At 37.6% G+C, this 10,728-nt stretch overlaps 1 long non-coding RNA gene across 1 annotated transcript in view; it reads right to left on the bottom strand.

The window, feature by feature from the left end:
* Positions 1-10,724, bottom strand: part of LOC141511670 (uncharacterized) — a 35,638-nt gene extending 24,914 nt beyond the window's left edge. The window contains exons 1-2 of the long non-coding RNA XR_012475362.1: positions 9,712-10,724; positions 7,316-7,390 (exon numbers count right to left, since the gene is read on the bottom strand). This is a non-coding gene — a long non-coding RNA (uncharacterized LOC141511670). The remainder of the gene's footprint in view (positions 1-7,315; positions 7,391-9,711) is intronic.
* Between the last annotated feature and the right edge of the window lie 4 nt (positions 10,725-10,728).

Genomic DNA, 10,728 nt, shown 5'->3' on the forward strand with positions numbered 1-10,728 from the left:
GAAAGAATGGAGATTGGAGGAACAACTTTTATTTCCTAAATATGCTTGAAAATCAATACATGATGTGATATTTAATATATGTAGGAAATTACTATAAATAAATATAAATAAAATTACTATAAAAATATAAATAAAAATATTCCTCACTAATGATGAAAGTACATAAACAGTTTTCGAATCAAAGGTTAAACACAATGAATTTAGGTTTAATGTAAGAATAGCTTTTCTAACAATTAAAGATAGCCCACATTGAAATGAGATATGGTGAATTTCCTAACCTTACTGAAGGTCTACACCAAATTGGGTGACAACTTTTATAGTATATTGTAAAGGATTTTGTTTTGTTTTATTTGGTTTGTTTTTGCTTTGTTAAGAGTAGGATTTGGGGGGGGGGGCGGCTAGGTGGTGTAGTGGATAAAGCACCGGCCCTGGAGTCAGGAGTACCTGGGTTTAAATCTGGTCTCAGACACCTATCTGTGTGGCCTTGGGCAAGCCACTTAACCCCGTTTGCCTTGCAAAAACCTAAAAAAAATAAATAAATAAAAAATAAGAGTAGGATTTGAAGACATCTGGGGTCTCTTCTAAATTTGATTCTTTTACTAAGTCAGGGTATGTGTATTCTCTTTTAAATGGGCAGCTGCCATGATCAACAAATATGGGAATTAGAATTGCTATGTAGCATCAATCCAGTTCTGCTCTCATAATGCTTAATTTCTTCTTAAATATTGCTGGAGCTCAACAGGAATGCAATAGAATACTCAGGGAAGGAGTTCATCACTAGATTAGAGACCTGATGATTTTAACATGAAGAAGAGGATAAATTGAAGGTTTGCAAAGTGCTTTGTATCCATTCACTTTTTTTAAGCTTTATTTACAACACCCTTGGGTATATACCTAGCATGAGACAGTTGGGGCAAGATGGCAGTTGTGTTAGGTCTTAGAGAAACTCAGTTACATGCCTTTCCACCCACCATCTCCCCCCCAAAACAACCTAAAAATGAATGATTAACTGGCAAAGGAGAATTCCCTATAGAGTCCACCCCACTCAAAAACAAAAATGCCCTACTGGAAAAATAAAGCACACAACAGCCCCTGGGCACCTGGAGTGGGGCTTCTAGTCCACAGGGATAGAGGCAACATGAGAGGAAATATCCCTAAGTTCCAAAGCTAGAGAAAGACCCATGGCAAAGATCAGATTCCCAGGCTGCAATAGGAGTTCAACACCTCAAGGAAGAGCCCCCTGGTAAAGTGGGGTACCCCAGAGCTCTGTGATGAAAGGGAGCCCTGTGATGAGGGATCAACACTAGAACAACCTGGTGTGTCTTAAAGGAGAGGCCTACTTTTTGTTATTACACTCCTTCTAGAAGAGTGCCAGAGTAGAACCTGATCCAAGCACAGTCCCCCTAGCCTTCATGCTGATCCTGAGGCTACTTAGAACCAAAAAACAAACAAACAAACCCAAACCCAAAAGCTGTAAGTAGCCCAAAAGAAAATTCTAATACAAGGAGTCAGAGTAAGATCTGGCAACTGCCACCTCTAAAGAGGGGAGAGCTTGGAAATTGATATTCCAAAAGGCAAAAGATAAAGGCTTAAAACCAAGAATGAATTATCTGGAAAACTTAAATGTAATCCCATAGGGTGAATGTGGAAGAGAGAGAGAGAGAGAGAGAGAGAGAGTGTGTGTGTGTGTATGTGTGTGTGTGTCTGAAGGGGGAGTGTGAGTGGAGGGGAGTAAATATATTTTTCAAAGCATTCCTTATGAAAAATAAAGTACTGGCCAGACATTTTGAAATGGAAAAGCTGTAGCCATACTTATCACACTTATGGGTAGGTGAACAATTCATGAATAAACAAGAGCTAGGGAGCAGTGTAAGATCTAAAATGGATCATTTCAATTCCTTTAAATTAAAAATGCTTTTTTTACAAATAAGTCAATGTGGCCAAGATCAGGAGCAAAGCAGAAAATTGGGACAAATAGTTTATGTGTTTCTCAGAAAAAAATCTCATATTTGGGGCAGCTAGGTGGCACAGTGGAAAGAGCACCAGCCCTGGAGTCAGGAGTACCTGAGTTCAAATCTGGCCTCAGACACTACCTAGCTGTGTGGCCTTGGGCCAGCCACTTAACCTCATTTCCTTGCAAAAATCTAAAAAAAATTCATATCTTAAATATATTAAGAATGTACTAAATCCATAAGGATATGAGTCATTTTCCATAAAATAAATGGTCAAAGATATGAACAGTTGCCTGATGAAGAAACATATAGACATATGAAAAATGCTCTATATCATTATTGATTAGAGGAATGCAAATTAAAACAGCCTTAAGATATTATTTTATACCTATCACATTAGCTAAAAGCAGTAAAAGGGAAAGTGACAAATGTGTGGAGTGGTGTAGGAAAAATGGGACACATTCCTTTTTTTTGTTAATTGGGAACTTATAGAAACATTTTGGAGAGCAATCTGTATTTATGCCAAACAATTATGCCAATTATGCCAAAACAACAACTTTGACCCAACATTAATACAACTAGACCTATTTTTCAAGATGATGATGGAAAAAGAAAAGAGTCCCTGTGGCTGTGATAAAGAGAGAGAAAGAGAGAGGCTCAGGCAATATTCAATCCTAATTCACCCTACAAAAACAATGTCAGGCAATTTGTGTGATCAGGAGAAGAAATACAGGAAATCCTTTACTGAAGAGGTAGAAGTTGGTACCTCTTACTGAAAAGTCTCCTGAAGTGCAGACATAACAATGTGACCTTGAATTCAGACTCCATTGGACCCAAGAACAGCCATAGAGGACAAACACAATCTTTGTAATGAATATGCCCAGATCTTGACCAGTAATTCAGAGTTCATTAACCACCATAACATTGACAATGGAAAGGTAAATTGTAGACATAATGGATGGGATACACCCGTAAAACAAGCCATCCTATATTTGCCATCTGAGAATTAATACAAGCAAAAAAAAAAAACCTTCACAAGTCTATGCAATGTAGAAAGATTTCCAAGAAACAGCCATGGTTTATTTCCCATCAAAGAATTCATACTAGAGAGAAGTCGTATGAGTTTCATGAATGTGGTAAAGCGTTCAGTGAAAAGTCATCCCTCATGATATACCTGAGAAGCCACACAGGAGAGAAACCTTACGAATGCAATCATTGTGGGAAGACTTTGACATTTGAGTTTAGTTTAGTTTTTCCAGAAAATCCCCACTGTTGAGAAATGAATGGAATTAAAGTGAAAAGAGTTTTAGACATAATTCCATTTTTTGGTCACCAGGGAATCCATATTGGAGAGACAAGTTTTGAATGGAATCCTTTCAGAAAGAGTTTCCAAATCAAGAGAACACTTGTTTTCTATTGGAGAATCACACTAGAAACCCAGTACCTGGGTGCAAATCCAGTCTCAGACACTTAATAATTACCTAGCTGTGTGGCCTTGGGCAAGCCACACAGCTCCATTTGCCTTGCAAAAACCTAAAAAACAAAAACAAACAAACAAAAAAAGATTATAGCCATACTAAAGTGTTATAAATAAAGATCAGGGGCGTTCCTTTCTTGCCCCTGGGGTTGTCCCTTAAGGATTCTAGGGATCCTGAAGTCCCAAGAAGGGACCTCATTATAAATTTAATCAATGTGGAAAGAATTTTAGATAGTTTCATTCCTCTTCTACATCAGAGAATCCACACTAGAGAGAAATGTTTTTAGTGTCATCAGTGTGGAAACATTTTCACCTCAAAGTCTAATTTTACCAAACAAGAAAGAATCCACTCTGGCGAGAATTCTTGTGGTTGTAATCAATGGAGAAAGATTTTCACAAACTTCCAATCTTATACATCAAAAAATTCATAGTGGAAATAAGTTTTATAAATGTAATCTTTGTGGAAAGAGTTCCAGAAAGGGAACTCCTGGCTTGCTCAATATAAGAGAATCCACACTGCAAAAAAACCTTAAGAATGTAATCAGTATGGTAAAAACCTTTCATCAACTCACCCCTTATTTTCCAGGAATGAAGTCATACTAAATATAAATCTTGTCACTGTAATAAATGAGATATTGCTTTCAAATGTAACCTAGAGCCTGTTACATATCAGAAAATTAATTCTGAGAACTAGGTCTATGGGAACCCAATATGGGAAAATATTTAGAGTTTATTTTCTTAGATCAGATTATTCATATTGAATGTGCTAAATGAGGACATGTCTTTGGGTAGAAAAGGGAAATCCCTAGACATCAGAATGGTCACACAGAATGGGAAATCCTAAAAATGATGATTCTAGTGAAGTCTTATTATGAAGGACAACCTGGAATACTCATTGGAGAAATTCTACTGGAGATAAAACTTAAGAAGATTTTAACTACCATGAAACCTTTTTGCTTCAGTAATAAGCGATCCTAAATTTCTTCCTGTGTATAATGCCCTATAAATGTAATAAATTTTTCTCTAAAATACTATCATTTTTAGTACTCTTCAGTAATGTCCTGTAGCATTTATATGCTATCACTTCATGAGACATTTCCTAATTTGTTAATACTGACTTTTATTCCTATTCTTTATTAATATAAACAATTCTGGCATACATATTTTGCTAAATATTGGACATTTGTTTCTTTTTCAATTTCTTTTAGTTAGTGACTGGAACGTGCATTAAATTGTCTGGTACCACAAGATGTGAGTTCAAATTCAGTCTCTGAAATTTACTAGATGTATGACCTTGGACAAATCATTTAAGCTATTATGACTTCAGTTTTTCCAACCTACAGAATGTGTGTCAATGGAATGGAGGAGCCATGATGGCAGAATAAAGGCAGGTGCTCATCTGATCTCTTCTAAATTCTCCCCCAAACAACTTATGAATAAGCACTCCCAACAAATTCTGGAGTGCACTGCCCCAATTAGGAGGATGTGATGAACAATCTCCAGCCCATGACAACTTAGAAGTTTGAGAAGACAGGTTTTTTAAGAATTGTTGGACCACCTGAGAGCAAGTCTGTATAGTATCTTTCAAGAACTTACCAAAGACCTGATTTCTTAGATGCAGAGGATCAAATAAAAATTGATAGAATTTTATTACATATCATTAATTTGGGGCTCATAAGTATCTTAGTAGTCTTACTGGATAATTTAGTCACTGTCCTTTTAATTCAAATTAATATTCTAAACACTGTAAGGAAAATCAGTATGTGGTAATGATAAGGCACTGTGTTGAGAGGTAGGACTATGGGTTCAAATCTTGCCTCAGATGTTCTCAAGCTATATAACCCTGGTCAGTGAATAACCTCTCCCTCAATTTGCTCATCTCTAAAATGAGGAGTTTTGCTTTTTTGAATTTTATTGTCCCTTTCCATTCTAAATTTTTATCTTCAAGCAAAGTGTTATATTTTTTTCCACAGCCTTTTAGAGCATTCTAAGAAGGATCCAGCAGGATCAAATCTGAAGTTGTATCATAAACTATTTTGTTATATTGAAAAATAAGAACTTGGGAAAAATCAAACTGATCCAGTGCACAACATATGTAACTAAAACAATGATAAAACACTGCTCACACAAATTAAATCAGGTTTAAATACCTGGGCAAATATCAGCTGCTCATGGATAGGTCGAGCTAATATAATAAAAATGACAATTCTACCAAAACTAAGCTACCTGTTTAGTGCCATACCAACTAAAATTCCAAAAAAATTACTTTAATGAGTTAGAAAAAGTTGTAAGTAAATTCATATGGAAAAATAAAAAGCCAAGAATTTCCAGGGATTTAATGAAAAAAGGTGTAAAAGAAGGGGTCTTAGCCCTACCTGATATAAAATTATATTATAAAGCATCAGTAATCAAAACTGTTTGGGATTGGCTAAGAAATAGAGTAGTGGACCAGTGGAACAGACTAGGTGCAATAGCAGGAAAGGATTATAGTAATCTGCTGTTTGATAAACCCAAACAGTCTAGCTATTGGGATAAAAACTCCCTGTTTGATAAAAACTGCTGGGATAATTGGAAGTTAGTATGGAAGAAACTTAGACCAACACCTCACACCCTTTACCAAGATAAGATCCAAATGGTTACAGGACACAGACATAAAAAACAATACTATAAGCAAATTAGAAGATCAAGGACTAGTCTACCTGTCAGATCTATGGTAAGGGGAGCAGTTTACAACCAAGGAAGAGATGGAGAACATCACTAAAAACAAACTAGATGATTTCAATTATATTAAATTAAAAAGCTTTTGCACAGATAAAACCACTGTAACCAAGATGACAAGAAATGTAGTAAATTGGGAAACAATCTTTACAACTAATGATTCTGACAAAGGACTCATTTCTAAAATATACAGAAGTTAGTCATAAGTTAGTCATATCTTTATGGTTTTTTTGTTTTTTTTTTTGCAAGGCAATGGGGTTGAGTGGCTTGCCCAAGGCCACACAGGTAGGTAATTGTTAGGTGTCTGAGGCCAGATTTGAACTTGGGGACTCCTGACTCCAGGGCCGGTGCTCTACCCACTGCACCACCTAGCAACCCCTCTGAGTCATATTTTAAAAAAAAGCCATTCCCCAATTGACAAATGGTCAAAGGTTGTGCAAAGGCAATTTACAGATGAGATCAAAGCAATCCATAGTCATATGAAAAATTGCTCTAAATCATTACTTATTACAGAAATGCAAATTAAAGCTTCTTTGAGATACCACCTCACACCTCTCAGCCTGGCCAATATGACCAGAAAGGATAATGATCATTATTGGAAGGGATGTGGGAAATCTGGGACACTATTACACTGTTGGTGGAGCTGTGAACTCATCCAACCTTTCTGGAGAGAAATTTGGAACTCTGCCCAAAGGGCAACAAAAATGAGCATACTCTTTGATCCAGCGATACCACCACTGGGTCCATACCCTGAAGAGATGATGAAAAAGGGTAAAAATACAATATACAGAACTAAATGGGGGCTGGGATGGTGGAGTGAGGCCAGTGTGCTTGCATAGAATTAAAATATACTTCTCTTTAATAAGTTAAACAAATAGTGACAAAAAAGACATAAAAAATCACAATTATTTTTTTCAGCTTATGGCAACTTAGGAAAACAGAGGTCTGTGGGCATTGAGTTGGGAGCTAATTGGACAAATGGGGCAATGGAATTAGCACTAGCTATGAACTTTGGATACAACAATATCAGAGAGATTCTATGGGTCTCATTAGGCAGTACTGGTCACCAGGATGTAGAAATATTTGGCAGTTATGTCACCCATTACCCAGATCCTTGTTTTGTTCTGGAGTGGTTTGGTCAAGGACATGAAGACATCAGGAGTCCTACCTGTGCAGGAACTGGAGCACAGACCACAATGTGAAGAATCAGATTTTTCCTTAAATCACATCAGCTCAACATTTCCTGGAGGAGCTCAAGAAAGGGGCAAAGAAGGAATAAAAGATAATATCAAATAAGATTATTTTGTTATTTTATGTTTAAGAATTTCAAAATTAAAAAACATCTGATATCACTGGTTTACTTTTTATCATTTTTACAACATATGAAGGCTTAAATAGCGTTGGATTATATAACTCAGAAGGCAAATATTATTTCAAATTCATGAAAAATTTGTTAATTATCAGATAGTAGCCAGAATACATGCATGCAGGCTGAATACATGCATGAGAATAGTCTAGCCTACAGAATAATCCTCATTTAGATATCTTTAAGCAATCAACTCTGGTTTCTTCACTTAACCAACATTTGCTTTTTTTTTTTTGCAAGGCAATGGGATTAAGTGGCTTGCCCAAGGCCACACAGCTAGGTAATTATTAAGTGTTTGAGACCAGATTTGAACTCAGGTACTCCTGACTCCAGGGCTGGTGCTCTATCCACTGCGCCATCTAGCCACTCACCCCCCTTTCCCCTTTTTTCCCTTCCTTCTGTTAGTTCCCCTTTTTCTCCTCCTCCCTGTCCCTCCCTCCCCTTTTCCCCTTTTAATGCTTGAAAGGTAGGTTTCTTAACTTGATTAAGTGTGACTAAATTAAATTTAAGCCAAATCTGATGAGATGAAGATTCAGGTGGTTCTCACTTCCTCCCTTCTTCCCCCTCAATTACAATAGGTCTTTTGTACCTCTTGATGTAATGAGATTTACCCTATTCAGTCTCCCTCCAACCTCCAACCGCCCCCCTTTTTAAGGAGGTATTGTTTTTAAATCATTTTATCTGTGTCACAGAAAAGTCATGAGTGTCCATCACTTCTGGTTATGAATATTCTCTCTAATAGAATTATAATTCTCAAGAATTATGAGACTCTTTCTCCCACGTGGGCATATAGCCAGTTTCATCTTATTGTACAGTAGTTTTGGTTTCTTTTTTTTTTTAACCTTTTATTGTGTCTCTTGACCCACCTATTTGATGTCCAAATTTTCTATTTAGCTCTGGTCTTTTCATCATGAAGTCTTGAAAGTCTCACATTTCATTAAATGTCCATCTTTTTCCCTGGAAGAGAAGGCTCAGCTTTGCCAGGCAGTGGATTCTTGGCTAAATTCCAAGCTCCCTTGCTCTTCAAAATATCTCATTCCAGGCCTTTTGATCCCTTAATGTTGCTGTGGCAAGGTCCTGCTTAATCCTTACTGTGACTCCTTAGTATTTAAATTTTTTTTTCTTTCTGGCTGCTTGCAGGATTTGTGGCTACAACATTCCTTGTTTTCATTTTAGGATCTCTTTCCTGAGGGGCTGGATGTATTCTTTCAATAACTATTTTGCCCTCTGATTCCATGATTTCAGGGCAATTTTCCATCACTAAATCCTGTAATATTAAGTCCAGGCTTTTTTTTCTCTTCAATGTTCTCCGGAAGTCCAATAATTCTCAATTTCTCCCTTCTTGATTGGTTCCTGAGGTCAGTGGTTTAGCTGATGAGATATTTTAGATTTTTTTTATATTTTTTCAATCTTTTGGTTTTGTTTAACACAATCTTGTTGTCTCATGAAGTCATTGGTTTCTGCCGATTCCATTCTTTTTTTTAGAGAAGATTTTTCTTCATTTATCTTTTCCAAATCCTTTTCTGGTTGGTACATTCTATTTTTGAAGGACTTTTCTATTTGCCCAAATGTAGTTTTGAGAGAATCATTTCTTTTTTGCACTTGCCCAGTTGAGGATTTGAGAGAGTTATTGTCATTTCATATTTGTCCAACTGTATTTTCCAAGGTTTTGTTTTCTTGTTGCATGATATGAATTTTCTCTTGCAACATGTTGATTTTCTCTTCAGTTTCTTTTTCCCAATTTTTCCAATTGATCTTTAAACTCCTTCCCCATTTCTTCAAGGAAGTCTTTCTGGGCTGGAGACCAATTCATATTCTCTTCAGCAGTGCTAGATCTCTCTGGGTTAGCATCTGTCTCTTCTAAGTACTTCTCCATGGGGCCCCTTTTCGCTAACCTTTTTTCATCTTGTGTTGGGGGGGTAGCTGGCTCTCAGGGGTTTGCTTTCTAAGATCCTAGAGGCTTTGTTCACTTTGGCTTAGTAATTCCAAGGGCTAGCCAGTAGGGGGTGCTGGTTGATTTCTTTATAGTGAGGTCCTTAGCAGAAGGGTCTGAGTTGACCTTGAAAACTGGGCTGGGCCCTGGGGAAGGGAGCCATGTTCTGAGACTGTGCTGCAACTCACCCTCCTGTTACTCTTCTCTCCCCACCCCACCCCGAAAAAACCCCCAGCCAAAGTTGGATTTTGCACCTGCCACTTACCGGAAGTCTCCATGGCTGAGGCTGACCCTCTGGGCCTCCCCTAGCTGCCATCCCCAGCATTAATCCTCTGCTCTCATCTCCTGGTTCACCCACGGTCCTGAGACAGACCTTCTTGGTAGGGGTTCTCCTACCTTCTCTTTCTGGGTTTTGTTGATTGAATTTCTATTAAGTTTCTCATGTTATTTCTGAGGGGAAAGAGAGAGCACCTATCAGCGTCTGTCTTCTCTCTTCCATCTTGGCCGGAAGTCTATATGGTTGAAGTATTCTCATGGGGTATCTTATTTTTTTTTAACTCCAGCTACAAACTAAAGCAAGTTAATTCTTCCAAAATATTGACTTCCATCCCTTTCTTCCATCCCACTCCTGCCATCAAGAAATCAAAATACTTAATACAGGTTAAAATTGTGTAGCCATGAAACATATTACTAGAAAAGACAAGCTGTAAAAGAAAACAATCCCCTCTACCCCACAAAGAGAAACCTCAAGAAAAATTAAGTGGGTGAAAAAGTTAAGTGTGCTTCAGTCTGTATTCAGAGACTGTCACTTCGGTCTTTGGAATGGATAGCACTCTATCATAAGTCTATCAGAGAAATTCCTTCAATATTTTTTGCAAGTTGCTTTATTTCCCACCCCCCTATTCCCCTCACCCCAATTGATTCCATTCTCTCTCCTTTCACCCTGTGCCTCCTCAAAAGTGGGTTGTCTCTGACCACTCTCTCCCACAATCTTCCCTCTGCTATCACCATTACCTCCCTTCCCATGACCACTTTCTCCCATCTCTTTCCTCTCTTAAGTTTCCTGCAAGATACCATATATACCCAATTGAGAGTGTATGTTATTTTTCTGAGCCACTTCTGATCAAAATAAAGGCTCAGCCACTCCCCTCAAGTAGTTTTGCAACAATTTCCAGTTAATTATCACTTTGTTTCAGGGGGCAGCTAGATGGCGCAGTGGATAGAACACCAGTCCTGGAGTTAGGAGTAGCTGAGTTCAAATCCAGTCTCAGACACTTAATAA

The sequence above is a fragment of the Macrotis lagotis genome, chromosome 1, assembly GCF_037893015.1.
Source record: "Macrotis lagotis isolate mMagLag1 chromosome 1, bilby.v1.9.chrom.fasta, whole genome shotgun sequence".
NCBI classification, from domain to species: domain Eukaryota; kingdom Metazoa; phylum Chordata; class Mammalia; order Peramelemorphia; family Peramelidae; genus Macrotis; species Macrotis lagotis.